Raw genomic sequence first — 16,361 nt, forward strand, 5'->3', positions numbered from 1 at the left:
GTGGGGTTTACTCAGATATGCATCACCTGCTGAGGGGATTGCTGTGGGACTGATTTGGTACCTGACCAGACGTCCCCTGGGGAAAATCTGGAATAGCAAGCACCATTGTGGTGGTACGCCCTGCAAAAAAGGTTACTAGAGTACTGAGGGATACGTGGCACCTGTGATTAAACACACACACGAACACACACATTAACAACCACAAAACCCATAACAGTGTCCATTGTCTGGTCAATGAATCATCAGACTATCTGGACTAAATGAATTGAGGGTTTTATGTCTCGAGTACTTTTAAGTACTGCAAATGGACTCACTGCTGGAGCTTCAGACCACATACGGTTATGTGGTAAGGAAAGTGCACTCTCTGTCAGTTATAACCTTTTATGTATCAGGGATAATGAAAGAGAACATATGGTCCCTACAAGGTCTTATGATTAGGATATACAACTTAGCATTATGAAAAACAGATTGCATATTACACAATGTTGTTTATTTACCAAAGTCTAAACGGAAATACTGAAGGAATAATGTGAAAAGACAAATATAACCTCATTGATTGCAAGTGTACTAATCAAATGTAGTTGATTAACTGATCGCCAACAGGTGTGAACACCTCTGTTACATTAAAGGTTTTGGCCGTTTGATGTTCTGGAGCATTCAGGTGTGTGTTAACCCAACGCCAAGGCTGAAGGTCGTCTGTAGTCATCTATGAGAAGCACAGCCTGGAACTGATGTGCAGCAACAAACAGACTGGCTACGACCAAACAATCTTAGGTCCATCAGTCGAAGGCAGAATTACTTACAATTGAACAAATTTTCCACACAGTTTTTTCATTCTTCCAAGCAGTGGGGGTTCTTGCAGCATCACTCCAAGGTCGGACCATCCAAAGCTCAGACAAATCGCAAGAGCTACATCTCCGACTATGCAGGCCTCGTATGCAGGCACGTTAGGCATCATACTTCATGACATTACAATAGACATTACATTAGACAAAGACTGCACAAGTATGGTTGTTTGGAAGCGTTGGCACAAGCAAGAACGCTGTCATAAAGATTAGATTTCCAAAGTTGTATCTGGACAACACAAAAAACCATCTGAAAGGATGTGTTTGGCATATGACACAGTGGAGATGGGTAGGTAAAATGCACACTCTGTGTATGTGAGGCCATCTGTCTGACGGCCAAACCTTAGCTGAAATTTGGTTTTGAAATGGGACGATAACGCTGAGCCCATGAGCAAATCTACAACGGGATGACAGAGAAGTAGTACTGAAACAATGTTCTGAAGAGGAATGGACCACAATTCCCTCACAACCGGCCCTTAAAGAGGGCTTTTATTTTGAAAGGGACAATTCCAGGTCCTAGGTTAATTGGTGATTCTAAATTGCCCGTAGGTGTGAATGTGCATGTGTGCATGGTTTGTGTGTTTATATGTGGCCCTGCGATGGACTGGTGACCTGTCCAGGGTGTAACCCCTGCCTCTCACCTGAAATGAGCTGGGATAGGCTCCAGCAGACCCCCGTTACCCTGCAAAGGATAAAGCGGGTATAGATAATGGATGGATGGATGGAATTCCAGGTCCCCGATACATGAAACTTCATGATCTGAGTGTTTGGCAGTTTTGTGGGGAAGATGGAATATACTTGCAAACAAACAGGGATGTTCATGCCTAATGTGAAACAGCAAACACAACAAAGGGCATATTTACAAGCGAGGAAGATCAGCTGTGTGTGTGTGTGTTCCAGAAACATATGTCAACTGTGAGAGTGACAGAGAGGGAGTGGTGTGTATTGGCAAACAGAACAGACATCTAGCTGATGACCTTCCACATCAAACAGGTGACTGGAGCCAATTCCAGCCAGGGGAGCACACATGAACACACCACACACACACAAACACCACGTCACACACTGGTCCAAGTTTCACCATGGGGAAGAGTACTGATGATGGATAACTTGGGATTTTCATGCCAATACCTGCGTCCGACCTTGATTTAACTGTAAAGGAGAGTTTCACACATGAGCAACACCAATTAAATTCACAATGAATTTATGACTTTAAAGCGTCCTGAGGGAGTGGGCCCACTGGGAGGTTTTTTCTTTCTGTTTACAGGGATGCTGCAGAGTGCATGTGTCCAGCAGGTGAAGCATGTTTACATTTGAATTAATGGAAGCGTTAGATTTTCATCTTCGTCTCTTAAATGTATGCAAATCCCAGCAAAGCTAATCGCGCGCTGAATGTTCAGCATCAGCAAGGCTTTACAACTTAAGCACTTCACATTGCCTTACGCTTGCGACCTTCGGTACTTCCAATGCAACTCGCAGAAACATTTTAATCAGCTGGAAGGCACGGGGCAACACTTCACATGCAATTACTGTGTCTTTTGTGTGTGCGGTCCACAGAGAGCTCTGCGAGTTGGCGTGCATGCGTGGGCGCAGATAAAGAGGAGAGCTTCTTTCATGGACGTACTCATGTGTGGAGAAACTCAATGGCGAAGCGCTGGGGGACATTAAAGGGTGCATGCCACGAATCTAAACACATGACACAAATATGAAGAAGTCGGGGCTCGTATGCTCTGCAGGCCACACTTTGTGAAGAGTCTTAAGTTTAGTAGGGCATGAAGTCTGCCAGGATGAACTTGGGCCATAAACATTTCATGGATTTTCGCTGAGTGGAGAATAATTCATACAAATGGACACACACATGCATGCACATTTGTATGGCTGTCTTTGCGAGGACATTTAATGACATGTTGCCCCTTGTTATCACTATCAAGTGCCTAATCCAAACCCTGCTGCTTGTGCTAATTCCAGCTAAAATGTCCTCACTCTGACAGCTAAAGGCTACATCTGCACTAATATGCTTCAGCTTCATTTAAGCCGAGTCTACACACTACTCCGGCAATTTAGGAGTCGTGAAACAGTCTTTCACAAATGTTTCTGACTCTGTTTTAGTTCCAGGAGTCAGAGAGAGTGTGGAGGAATTGAAACGGATTCTCATGGAAGGATAACACAAACATTTAACCTCCCTTCCTCTCTGGCTCTCATCAGCCGCTGCGTCTTTTTCTGTTTTTCTGCTCTGTTTACCATCACATCAGTGTCTGTTATTCATTTCTTTCTTTGTTTACACACATTCATCAACATTAACTTAAAAATACAGTCTTATTATCAAGAGAGACCTGTTTTTCACAATTTAAAAACAAAAAAATCAATGATACTTAGAGAGATTTTCACTAAGGGGGAAAAAAAAGAAAAATCACTGGTCTTAATTCTCAGCATTACTTCTCTTTAACGGTTAATTAGTTGTGTCTTTTGCAACTAATTAACCAAATCCCTTCTCCATGTTCACACATGATTGCCCAGTGTCTCAGAGATGGTGTGGAAACACCTGCTGGATTTAGATCATTTCTGTCTTAAAATTCCATTTCAAAGTAAAAGCATGGGCAGCACAGTGACTTGCTGGTTCACATCAACGCCTCGCAGTTCCTGGTTCGTATCCTGACTGGGGCCTTTAATGCAAAGAATTAATCTTGTTCCTCTGGATTCGACTTTGATTTCCAGGATTAGTTGGATGGGGGCTCTTGGACGTTCTGGTGGAAAGAAGAGGGGTATATTTTACAACAGATTGTTTTATTTTTACTGGCCAGGCCTTTCTGTGTGGACTCTTCACTGGCTTACATGTGTTTTCTGCAGTTAATCTCCCACAAAAACATGCATGTTGGACTAATTAGTGATTCTAAATTGGCTTCAGAGTGTGAGTTTGTGCAGTTGTTAGTCAATAAATGACCCCATCCATGGTGCAACGGTGCCGTTTAACTGAAAATAAATGGAAATAGGCTCCAGGAGACCCTGTTGACCCTGAACAGCAAGATGTCTGTATAGATAATGGATGGAAGTGAAAACATGTTACTGTGGATGTAGTCTAAAGGTCAGCACGGTCATTGTTATTTCATGAATTGCATGTTTGGACACTGTATACTACAGAGAAGCCTACAATGCATCCATCCAGATGTCACAAGCTGAAAATGCATTTACTCTGATTCCAGTTGATGTTTCAGGGGGTAAAATGTTTTTTTTTCTTCTTTTTGTTATGTTGTCGCTGTCTAAATGATTTACATCACCACTTCTCTGCGATTTTGTCAGCAGAAGTAATTTCTCCAAATGAATTAGATGGAAATTTTTATTAGTCGGTTAGCCTGTAGCTGCAATTTTTAAGCCCACGCCTGCGTAAAATCCTCCTCAAAATCGGCAGCTGCAGGAGACCTGAGGGCCTTTAAGTGAAATTGTAGTCAAATCATCTCACCTAAAAGCCGTGCAGATTTGTGTTTCTGCAGCAGCTCCAAATCCACTTTCCATCCAGACTCCCTCCACTTCTCAGAGCTTTTCTCTGGAGTCATTGTTACGCCTGAGGTTTTGTGCATTTATGGGGAACATGATGAAATTCCCATTGTGTCAGAATAACATAAGGTGAAGCTCTTAGTGATCATTGAGCCGCTTTACATTTTGAGTAGATTTACAGTCCAATCCTGGCATCTAGTGGGGTTTAATAGAACAACACAAACATAGATGCCCATAACAGGAACATTGAATAGAGAAATAAAATTTCAAGAGATCCATCTTATAGAATTTACTTTTAAAATGTTTTTTTTAATACAGTGAAATTACAAACACTGTTTTGTACATTCTCTATGACTTATGAACTTTAGCTTCAGAGATTGTTTCGCTCTCTAGTTTTTCTTTACCTGACTTTCTTGTAGACTTGTAGTCAAGACCCCCTAAACCGAAACTAAGACACTACCAAGACCAGAGAGTGTCAAGACCAAGACAAGACCAAGACTAGTTCAGCTCAAGACCAAGACCGAGATAAAAAAAAAATCAACTAGTTATTTAGTAATCTTGGTGCTTTGTAGAACATAAGCACCATCCTGGTTCAGCTGCTTAGTTCACATATGAGATTGCAGCACAATAACACAGAGAAGTGGATGTCTTATGTTGAACTCACTATAAATGTTTTCATCAATTAGCTGAGATCAGATATGTGTGGCGACTGCACTACTGCTATTTCTGCACTATTTGATGATTAACTCGAGTGCTTTTAAAGATTGACACGACTATTAACTAGTCCCAAAGTAATCTAACAAAATAACTAGCCTCCAACACCCCCCTCCAGCTCAGAAAAGTAATGAAGAGGAAATGTTACTTACTGTATATAAATTGTACTTAATTTGCAGATGAAACATGAATCTGAAATATTAGATACACACAATTAGTGACGTGAAATTGCATTATTTACCATTATAGTAGCAAATTACACTGTATATCAGCATCACTAAAATGGCATAAACCTAATGCTTAATAAAAATTGTTGTGGTCCCCCCCCCGGTCTCCGATAAACATATTTTTCAAAATTTGTATACTGCAGAATGCTTCTTCTCTTTTTATTTGTGTGGCAAAAGAACTCCTTGTGGTCCGTAAAACCAAACCAGACCACTGACGAATTTGCTGATATTTTGCGTCCTCATCCGTGGCTGGGACTGGAGGGGATAGGGGGGAGTGGAAGAGGACGAGGGCCAAAATGCATGTGATTGGTACTACTTGAAGGGAGGCGTATAATGGGATTTAAAACAAAACAAAAAAAACAAACTGTGCCTGCCTGGATTTTATACGTTACAAATCCCCTCGAGACTGCTAGGCCAGTCCGAGACATGGTGAGACTGAGAGACCCAAAACCGAGACCAAAGACTGTCGATGCCGTGACAAGACCAAGACCACAAAACCGTGGTCTCAAGACCGGTCTAATTCCTTGATCTATTTCTGGTCTAATTCCTTGATATATAAAAAAGCTGCACTTTTGATTAAATACATGTTTTTCCAGGCTCTCGTTTGTCTCCTCTCAGTTCCCCAACGAGATGAGATCCATCAGCGTTGTGTCTCAAAGTACTGTGAGATTGTAGCTCAGGGGTGTTTTATTCTGAAGTTTTTTTATTCTGAAGTTTTTTATTCTGAGTCCACTCTACTCTCATCTGAACCACAGAAAAACATACTCTACAGATGTGGTAAAGAATTAGCAAACCTGGAAATCCACTTCGAGGACAACTGACAGGATTTGTCAGCATTGGCTTCATGTCTGTTTATATATGCCCACAGAGCAATCTTGAAAATATATGCCACTCCCCATGTTACTGATATGTTTTTATCCAGTTGAAAAAAGGTTGGAAAGCAGTGATAAGTGGTCTGTCGGAGTGTGCACGTGCTGCATGAATGAATGCAGGAGAAGGTTTGTGACATGATCCGTGCCTCTGCTGTTCTCCAGAGAATAATCTGGAGGGTTTAGTGACAGGTGGTCAAATTATGTTTCAGAGATCTTCCAGGATCTCTCAAAATCTGATCCACACACGTCTCACACACATACTCATTCAGATTTGGGTGAAAGAAGAGCTGGACTCTCCATTAAGATGGAAAAAAAACCCCAAAAAACTAAACAAAGACATTCAGTCCACAGTTTGGCATTGTAAGCAGTTTAGATACAAGACAAGGCCTGTAGTGTCATGACCCAACAGTCAAATATCCTCATATCCAGCTGCGGCTGGTAATATCTGCATTGCCAACTGCATCTCTTTTTGTTGTCGCCACTCTGAGTCACTAAATACTGCAGTGTGGTGTGCGAGAGAGACCTGACTGACTGAATGTGGCATACATAATGAACAGTCAGGTTGCTCTGTATGCCTCGGCTTTACTTTCCCCCCCAAGCTGCAGGCAACTGATTCAATTCCCACATGGATTCCAGTGTTTTTCGCAGCACTGACGTTTTTCACTGGTGACATTTCATGCTCCCCGGGTTATGGAGGAACGCTGCCACGCACCTGCTGCTCTCTCTTTGTCTCTTCATCTTTGCTGATGTGCCACCTGCAGGCCTACGTGACAGTGAAGGAGCACAGCACAATATCTCCATTAGAGCCATTTAATTAAGCCCTATTGGTAACAAGGGATTCAATTCTTGATGTGTGGGTGCTTGTTTGAAAGAAAGCCTGACGTTTGTGTGCATGCCCTTCTTTTCTGGCAGAACAGTTCAGACAAAAAAGCTTTGATGATTGGACCTATTTCTGAACAACTTGATGTTTTTGACACAAGAGGAAGACTCAAACTGTCACTTTCAGCTGAGGAGAAATTGTTTCCAAACACCAAGTTTAACCACAGACTACAGACAGAGAGAGAGAGAGAGAGAGAAAAAACATCCAATAGAGGAAAGATTTTGGTCATTTGAAACAATGTTTGACGTGTACGGCCACAATGACCAGAGGTGCGTATGAGAAGCTCAAACTCAAGATCACTCTCAAGATCAGCTGTTAAACATGGCGGTGACAGCATTATCATGTGGGGCTGTTTTGCTGCCAGGTGAACTCTTATTTTTCTTCTTCTTCTTTTTGTCTTTTCTTGTTAAAGGAACAACATACAATATTTAAAATATTTAAATAGTAAAGAAATATTTGCTGAAATATCAGTTGTTGTATATAGAGGGAATGGGACAGTTTGAGAACTCGAAAAACATCTAAAATGGGAAAGAGCTATTGTGCGATCGACTGTACTCATACATTTAGCAAGAAATCGGAGTTATCGTTTTACAGACTGCCGGAAAATAAGCTTAAGAGAGACAAATGGCTGCAATTTGCAGAAACAACTGGATTCCAGGCACCGAAACGTGGATTTGCGGTTCCCATTTTGTATCATGTAATGTTGGATTTTTGGGTAGCTAACGTTAAACGGTCAAATCATAAAGTTCGGTGTCCTCATCACTTTAATTTCGCCAACAAATCCTGCCTTAAAGTAGGACCAAGCGTCAAGACTTTTGTATGCCTTCCAGTTTTGCTTTGTGTATTTCCCCGGCGTAGAAATTAAGTACATATAAATATTAGGAAACTCGATTCGTGGCCAAATATTAATGTCTATGGACCACTGGTTCTTCGGGTAACTGTACGGGTCACTGTCAAGTCCAACTGCCCCTAATTTAAGCTGATAATTGGCTGTTATCCCGTCTTCTCCACAGTTTCTCCTACTAGTTGCAGCTGTTTTTGCCACTATGTGCGAGTAAGGGGGCGTGGTCCAGTGGGGAAGTGACGTCAATGCATACCCTCTCTCTCTATATATATATATATATATATATATATACTACTTACTTATATTTAAGCACAGTATGTTTGTGTATTTAAGCACATGTACATGTGTATATGTATTTTACATTTATAGCTACCTATACTGGTGTGCTTACCATGAATTGGGATCTAGTACACAACACACACTACAACACATCACACAGTCACCAGACTGCACCCATCACTGTCTTGTATTTTCTTTCCTACTCTTTCATGGCGCACCGTTGGCAGAATCTTTTATTATTTAAATTTTTCCTAGAGTCAATGTACAGTAAGGTATGGCAAAACTGTCAAGGAAGCTGTTAAGACACGCAGGCGCACACACACACACACACACACACACACACACACACACACACACACACACACACACACACACACACACACACACACACACACACACACACACACACACACACACACACACTTAATTAAAATGCATATATATGAGGCTTTTAGGTTTTGTCAAACTTCGTATAAACTATCCCCTGCAGTAAACTGGCGGCGTGTCCAGGCTGCCTCTGGCCTGTAATGAGCTGGGATAGGCTCCAGCAGTCCCCTGTGACCTGCGCACAAGCAAACTTGGATGGTATTAACCATTAATATATGCAGACACGGGCGAGGGGGGCTCCATTGGTACCTTGAGATGCTCCTGATATCTAATTTGTTACATTTAAAAAGGCAGCAATCATTCCGCTTCAAATAAAGAAAAAAAATCAAGTCATGATATTGGCATGAGTGGGCGTAAACTTCCCACCAGAATCTTCTTGTGACCTATCCCTCCTGATGGAGCTGTGTGTAGTTGACCAGCGCGTCCAGCAGGTGTCACTATGCGACAGATTTAGAAAGATGGTAGACGTGAAGGAAGATGGACATTTCCATCAGTTTACGCTGTAATTCCAACAAACTGATTATCTATTTTCAACACGATCACTGCAGAAATGTCACTTTTCACGATCGGTGCACTGACACATGCAGTACATTTTTATTTAAATAATATTGATTCCTCAACGTGCCGTTCCACCTGGAGAGAGCAATCATAACTGCAGAGGAAATCCATTAAAAAAGTTAGAAATGTGGCAATCAAGATATGTGACACAGTGAAGTTCTGCATGTTTGGCATTGACAGTACAGCATCCCTGTGAAGGCTCCTGCGTTATCACCTTCATCCTCAGACTCTAATGATTATGCATGTGTGTATTTTCTCTCTAGAATCATCAATACTTGCCTGGCTGAATGACACCTCATATATAGCTTCTCCATGGGGGCTTTGCTAAGAAGCATCCCACTCATTCTTAGATACCGTCTCATTCAAAAAAAGAGCTATTTCTGATCACCAGAATAGCAGAGGAATGAATATTAGCATGTGAATATCTGGGTGAAGCAGCAAAGCTGCAGGTTCTGCTATTCAGTGTGGCCTTGTTTGCGGTTTCATTAATCCTGCCTCCAGAGGACTGCTCTCCGTCACAGGTGTGCACAAACATGAGCACAGTGCACCAGCATGCACCTCCACCGGTAAGGCCATCTATTTATGTGTTTATTAATACTGTATGCTTCTGCAGAATTTATATATGGGCACATCTCAGTGTGTGTGTGTCCTTTCTGTGTGTCACCGTGTGGGGTGGACGCTGATTCCACAGCTCATTACAGGCCGACGGGGAGTCCTGTGGCCTCCGACTGGTGAGGAGGAGGATGAAGAGGGCAGGTCCCTGACTTACACATGGAGGGAGACTCTGATAGAGAACCAGCCGGTGTCCCGGGCCTGCTGGGCCACGGGCTCCCGCCTCACAGCCTCCAGCAGCTGACTGTGCATTTCCTTTACCCTTTCGGTCCATGCACTCAAGCTCAGCCTCGTGTAAGTTACACTGAAGAATATTTAAAAATCAACTAAACACATTTCAGTATATGTATATATATAAAGTTCTGATGCCATGTGGGATGGTCCAGTGAGCATTGTAGCACTAGAGGTTACATTAATCAATGTAGGTTTAATAGCATTGTACACTGATTTGGAGAAAAGTAAGTTAGACGTTGGCTTATGAACAGCCAAAACTGTAGAATTTAGCTTTTAATGGCACTTGTTATTTCACATGGGTGTCAGTCTCTCCCTTATACTGACTGGGGACCCTTTTAGTGCAAAGGAACTGTTGGAAAACTTGTTTCCACAGTAACTGAGAGGTGAATGCATTTCTTTTCTTTATTAGAAAACAAACGGATTACCATATTAGAGCTGGATTAAATAACCAAGAATAAATATCTATTCAAAATAGCTGTTGGAAGTCAAACTTATATAAGAGAACGCCGGCGGAAAAGCAAATCCAAGATTAAGGTCTAAATAACAAACTTTGCTTCACTTCCTGAAATATTTTATTCCGCTTTTATTGAGTCACTTTTGACATAATGTTTTTTGAGTACTTACCGTGGCAAATTTTGAAAAGAAGTGTTCACCTCTGAGAAGAAAATCATTTACGTATACTAATCAGGATTGGGCAGAAGTACGAGATCAGAGTCATACAAGGAGACCACTTTGTTAGACATCTATCATTTATTACGTTCAGAGTTCTGCCTCCTGTGTTTGGAAAACAGATGTACAAATAAGTCTAACACCTATTGTTACAGTAGTTTTCAGTCTCTTGAAAGATTAATAGTGTAGGTTTCTTGCTGTGGGCAGGAAGGATTTCCTGTAGCGGTCTGTGTTACAGCAAATGTGAAGACAGTGTTGATGAATCACCGTGTTGTGAAGAGGATGTTCAGGGTTGTCATGATTGTATTCACTTAATGAAGTATCCTTTACACCAGGGGTTCCCAACCTTTTTTGTGCCGAGGACCAGCAGAAGTATAAACAAAAAGCTCAGGGACCGGTTGACAATTTATGTCAATTTTAATAAACATTTTAGAAAAAAACAATGCATTTTAAAATGCAGGCTATCATTGTTTTACTAACTTTACAATGGTTTCAGGTGCATATATTTATCCACCAACAGGTGGCGACTCATTTTACGAAAATAAAAGCCTATTTCAATTGCCAGACCGCTGCGACACTTTGCCAGCTGCTTTTTCCCCCAAAAGTTCGAGGCAGATGTCTTTTGCAGCGGGCAGTATTAGCTCCTCTCCAATTGTAAAGGGCTTTTTAGCTTTTGCAATCCGGTGAGCAACGAGATATGAAGCCCTCGTTGCAGCGACGTTAGCTGATGTTGTGGCCTTTAAAACTTGCTTCTGCAAATCTAACTCACGTTTTTTCCTTTCGAAAAAATCCACTGGTTTGTCTCTGAGAGAAGGATGTTTTGTATTTAAGTGTCTTTGAAGCTTGGATGGCTTCATTGCTTCGTTGGCGAGCGTTTCTCCACATAAAATACATAGTGGGTTTGGCGCCTCCAAATCGCCAATTACAACAAATCCGTATTTTATATACATAATGTCGTACTTGCGATTAAAGCTTTTGCTTTTCTTTTTGGTAGGATTTTCCACTTGTTCATCACTATTTCTTTTACTCGAACAACCAGTAAAGAAACGGCTCATGGAGGTTTGCTGAGGTCCGCTCGTCTCTGCAGCTGACTGAACCTAACCTGCATACAGCACCTGTGCATGGCGCTGTTCAGTCCGGTCGGGTACCAGAACTTATTGTCCGCCAAGCCATGACAGGGCTGCCACTCAAAGAAACACATTTCGATTTATACAAGTTTTGGATGAAATTATATGACAAAAAAATGCTTCAGGTGAAGAATATGGTGTAAAAGTTAACTTATTTCAATAATTCAACTAGAATATGGTGTAAAAGTTAACTTATTTCAATAATTCAACCAGAATTTGGTGTAAAAGTTAATCTATTTCAATAATTCAACTTAAAAGGTGAAACTAATATATTACCTAGTCTTATTACATGCAAAGCATGATATGTTGAACCTTTATTTGTTATAATTTTGATGATGGAATTGTTTATTGATTTCATAAAATATTCTCTAATTTATTTTTTATTTGGGGGTTTCAAACTGTGAGCCTAATCAGAGAGCAGCGTCTTGCTGCTGCAGGTGCTGCACGGAGATGAGTGACGGACACTGGCTGATTTATGGTTCCGCGTTGCACCAACGCAGAGTTTACGGGGTAGGATACGTGGGGACGCGAACGTACGTGCGCGTCGCCGCGTACTCATCGCCGTAGCCATGCCGTCGATTTAACGCGGAACCATAAATCAGGCTTAACGCGGGCGCATTTGTCATTTTTCTTTTTCAACTGAGCACGCAAACAAACTGAGGGTGCAATGCTTGCTTATGCACCATCGTAGAACCGGGCCTGGCATAATATGTGTCCGTATTGGTTCAATACGGAACTTTTAATTCCAATTCACAAGCCCTCCTGGAAGTGAAGCCCGAGTGCTCCCCGCAGCGCTGTCTGGCACATAGAAAGATCTGGGCACAGACGCAGCAGGTCCTGTTGTCCTGCCACAAAGATTTTGCTGGCCTTAATGTTTCCTGTGTTTTATTTTGTTATTATTGATCAATTTAGTATTCATGTGTGTGTGTGTGTGTGTGTGTGTGTGTGTGTGTGTGTGTGTGTGTGTGTGTGTGTGTGTGTGTGTGTGTGTGTGTGTGTGTGTGTGTGTGTGTGTGTGACAGACGTGTGTATGGGGCGTTAATGAAAATACGGGACAAATCGTGTCCCATATTAGTTCAATACGGGACGCAACATTTTTTCTCAAATAAAGGACAATTCCGTATTTTACGGGACGGGTGGCGACCCTACTTGCAAGTCTTCTTTTATTCGCCGTATCCAGGCTAAAATGCTCCCGAACATTTTAAGTTTTGTTACCCGCAGCTGGGCTGCAAAAAAAAAAGAAAAAAAAAAGGCTGCGCTGAGACGTCCTGCAGCGCGGCTGTCGCAGAGATTGTATGAGGTGAAGTGAAGTGAGATGCCTCACTCCATTGGAAAAAAAAACGTCTGGAGCCCTAATTATAATCGGAACCCAAGCCATTCCACGGCCCGGTAGTAACGGCTCTGCGGACCGGTACCGGTCCGGGGACCGGGGGTTGGGAATCACGGCTTTACACGATCAGCTCCGGAGCCTCCAGAACCGTCCCCAGAACAGACCCAGCTTTCTGTATCAACGTTTCTTTAGGTCACTGGCTCTGATGCTGCTCCCCCAACAGATGACTGCACTTTCCACAACAGATATACAAGCTCCTGCTGCAAACGCTGAAGGAATAAGGCTTCCTCAAGAAGTAAAGTCTGCTCTGTCCTTTCTTATAAACAGTATTTAACTAGATATATCCATACTGAACAAAATGTCCTCAGGGGACATTGAAAAAGATCTAGTCCCATGTCAAAAACTGGATTAATCTAGCTAGCATTATCTTCTCCAAGATTAATTCAATCGTACAAATGAAATCAATAGTTTTTTCTATTCTTACAGGGTAATATTGCATCACAGGCCCAGCTCAGACTAGTTTCCAGCCTCCGCATCTTTATCGCCATCCAACTCCGACAACACTTTGCACTTCATTTTTGCTTTGCTATCAACAGCTAATTCTCACCAGCGGTTCATTTAGCAAATAAATTACCCATCTAAGATTTTGTTTACCCAAACAGGAAATCTGACTTGTGGTTCAAAGTCTTTAATCTTTTTTATTAGAAAGTCTTTGTTATGAATGAAGCATTGCTTGTACCACCGAAACAGATGGGCTTTTTAGAAGATGGGCCCCTAAAATAAAGAAAGCTGAACTAAACAAAAACAGTCACCACACAGCAATGCTAAACTGAAATAAAACGAAACTGACCAAACTGAACAAACACGCACAAGGAACTTAAATACTGGCTGATCAGACCAGTGACTCACAAGGGTTAAAAACTACACATTGTTAACAACAAATAATCTAAACCAACAGTGACTCTGGCAGTTGCTTTTACTTGACTTCTAAATAGAAAACTAAATACTGAAACTTAAATTAAAGAGAATATTAAACAAAACAACCTGTGATTCCCCCCATTACAGTATAGCTGCCCTTGGTACAGTCCAATCTCCTTGATTTCTGGCAGCTGTATACATGTGTTAAAGACATTTAACACACATATATATATATATATATATATATATATATATATATATATATATATATATATATATATATATATATATATATATATATATATATATATTTGAAATGAACTAAAACACTATTACGATGCTTGGGATTCTCATAAAAAGAGCAACAAAAACATTATTTAAAATTAAAAAAACTATAAAAAAAAAAGCAAACAGGCTGCAATTAAAAAGAAAATCCCTCAGGGAGAAGCAGCTTAATGTCTATTGTAAGATTAAATGTAAAAAAAAGCCCTAGGCTTAACTTCAGCAAAATGCAAACATACAAAATTAAAGCCCAGTAAAAAGATAACAGCATGATGATCCCTCCAGCAAACTTACATCAAACTGGCATAACAATAAAAGAATCAAAGTTTTGAAAGTCTGGACATCAACCCAGTTAATATGGTGAGGAGAACTAGTAGTAAGTATGTCAAACAATTAATGGTATAGTGAAAAAAGGTTTCAGCTGTACCCTCCTATGTGATTTCTTGCTTGTGTTGTTCTCTCAGATGTAAGTTGCTTTGGATAAAAGCGTCTGCTAAATGACAGTAGAAGTAGAAGTAGTAGTAGTAGTAGTAGTAGTAGTAGTAGTAGTAGTAGTAGTAGTAGTAGTAGTAGTAGTAGTAGTAGAAGAAGAAGTAGTAGATTAAGATTATCATCTGTGCTTGGCTGATACCTGTTCACCCCTAGGGATTTTGGAGGTGAATTTCACCTTAATATATATTATTAATATATTAATATATTATTAATTAGTTAATACCATGCTGGTAAGAACCTAAATTTATATAATAATATATTTTATTAATATATATATCTACATACCAATTTATTTATTTATTTATTTTTTTTTAGGGGGGGGGGTGACATCCGCTGCTAGTCCAAGACGCAAAAAACACATGGAAACGCACAACAAGCACACGAGCCCTGGAAATCTGCAAGAAAAAAAACAAACAGACACGAGAACAGGCAGAGACACGGGCAGCAACTATCCCAGGTCCCCGGGACCCAATCAAAGCTTAGCTAGGCTACCGCGACTATCTGACCCCCAAAACTGCGGAGCGAGCATGCAGGTGAACGAGCAGATGTGTATGTCTGAATTCTGAATGTTCACATGCCTGAGCAAATTGTGATAAACCAAAGAAAAAGGTGACACTTTTATTCTTGTCTAATTTTCTCTTAGATTGCACAGTGTAAAACACCATGATAGCAATGCGTTTATGCATAAAGACACCACTGCCTGGATTCAGCAACTCCTTGACTACAAATGTATCAAGTTACATGAGAATAGCCTAAAGCACATAGATTTGATAAAGGTTTAAGTGTGGATAGTACCAGGCAGGCTCTTGGATACCTATACTGTGCCAAAATGTGCCAGATGTGTTTTTTCCCTTTTTGAAGGGAATATGGCTATAAAATACTTTGATGATTTAATGATACATGATTTTGTAAATGTAAAATCTCAATCCAAAAATCACTGCGCTCTGTGCGGGTCTCTCTGTGGGTGTCGCTCTAACGCTGTGCAACTGTGCGTCACTGATCCAAGATGGCTGCTGCGCTCCAGCGTTTACGCTCAACGGTAGAGACCTGATGGGTGAAGTCTCGTTCAATGGAAGTAAAGAAAATAAAATATACTGCTTTTGGTCGGAATAATTTTGGGATTTGCTGACGTATTGTGTGATGAACACGCAATCTGATGTGAAGGCTGTAAAATGTGAATTTTGGCTTTTGGTTTGTTTTGAGATGGCCATGAAGTGGTCGGCCCAGCAAACATTGTGTTCGGTATCATCTGAAAGTGTAGCTTTTCTTGTTTCATATCATATGATACCCACTACGTTGGGGTGGAGAAAATTGATCATGCGTTCTGTTGTGTTTTGTTGCGGGTATTGCTCCTTTTGGGGGCGCCATCTTTGTTGCATATGTATTTTTAAGTTGTTAAGTCAAATCCTTTGTTGACAAAACGTACTTGGAGTTTTTACATATTGGCTTTAGGGCTTCTTGTTTGAGAAACAGTTGAAAGAAAATACCCTGACAGCAGATGAACTGGTGCATCCAGCTGCTGGACCCGGTACCGGGTCCGTCGGGGGGGGGGGTCGTCTGTAGGTGAGAAAGTCTCAAAGAAAGTTGCAAAGATACAAG

This window comes from Cololabis saira, chromosome 23, assembly GCF_033807715.1.
Source record: "Cololabis saira isolate AMF1-May2022 chromosome 23, fColSai1.1, whole genome shotgun sequence".
Classification (NCBI taxonomy): Eukaryota; Metazoa; Chordata; class Actinopteri; order Beloniformes; family Belonidae; genus Cololabis; species Cololabis saira.